The sequence below is a fragment of the Arachis ipaensis genome, chromosome B1 (genome assembly GCF_059453495.1).
Source record: "Arachis ipaensis isolate K30076 ecotype BB chromosome B1, ASM5945349v1, whole genome shotgun sequence".
NCBI lineage: Eukaryota > Viridiplantae > Streptophyta > Magnoliopsida > Fabales > Fabaceae > Arachis > Arachis ipaensis.
This window is the reverse complement of record NC_142436.1, coordinates 65,490,045-65,490,808: the sequence shown is the minus strand read 5'-3', so window position 1 is coordinate 65,490,808 and position 764 is coordinate 65,490,045. Positions and strand designations below refer to the sequence as shown.

At 40.7% G+C, this 764-nt stretch overlaps 1 non-coding gene across 1 annotated transcript; it reads left to right on the top strand.

The window, feature by feature from the left end:
• The first annotated feature begins 356 nt into the window (after positions 1–356).
• Positions 357–464, top strand: LOC148576874 (small nucleolar RNA R71). Its single transcript, XR_015904430.1, has one exon. It is a non-coding gene; the product is annotated as a small nucleolar RNA R71 (small nucleolar RNA).
• The last annotated feature ends 300 nt before the right edge of the window (positions 465–764 follow it).

Sequence of the window (764 nt, the reverse complement as noted above, 5' to 3'; positions counted from 1 at the left end):
TCAGGATCATAAGCTTCTTCTTCAGAAGCTACCTCTTAAGTACTGTTGGATGCAGCTTGCATTCCATTCAGACTCTGAGAAATCATATTGACTTGCTGAGTCAATATTTTATTCTGAGCTAATATGGCATTCAGAGTATCAATTTCAAGAACTCCCTTCTTCTGAGGCGTCCCATTACTCACAGGATTCCTCTCAGAAGTGTACATAAACTGGTTATTAGCAACCATGTCAATGAGTTCTTGAGCTTCTGCAGGTGTTTTCTTTAGGTGAATGGATCCACCTGCAGAAGTATCCAATGATATCTTAGCTAATTCAGACAGACCATCATAGAATATATTCAGGATGGTCCATTCTGAAAGCATGTCAGAAGGACACTTTTTGGTCAGTTCCTTGTATCTCTCCCAAGCTTCATAGAGGGATTCACCTTCTTTCTGTCTGAAGGTTTGAACATCCACTCTAAGCTTACTCAGCTTTTGAGGAGGAAAGAACTTGGCTAAGAAAGCCTTGACCAGCTTATCCCAAGAGTTCAGGCTATCTTTGGGTTGAGAGTCCAACCACACTCTAGCTCTGTCTCTTATAGCAAATGGGAAAAGCATGAGCCTGTAGACTTCAGGATCTACTCCATTAGTCTTAACAGTATCACAGATCTGTAAAAATTCCGTTAAGAACTGAAAAGGATCTTCAGATGGAAGTCCATGGAACTTGCAGTTCTGCTGCATCAGAGAAACTAATTGAGGTTTCAGCTCAAAATTGTTTGCTCCAAT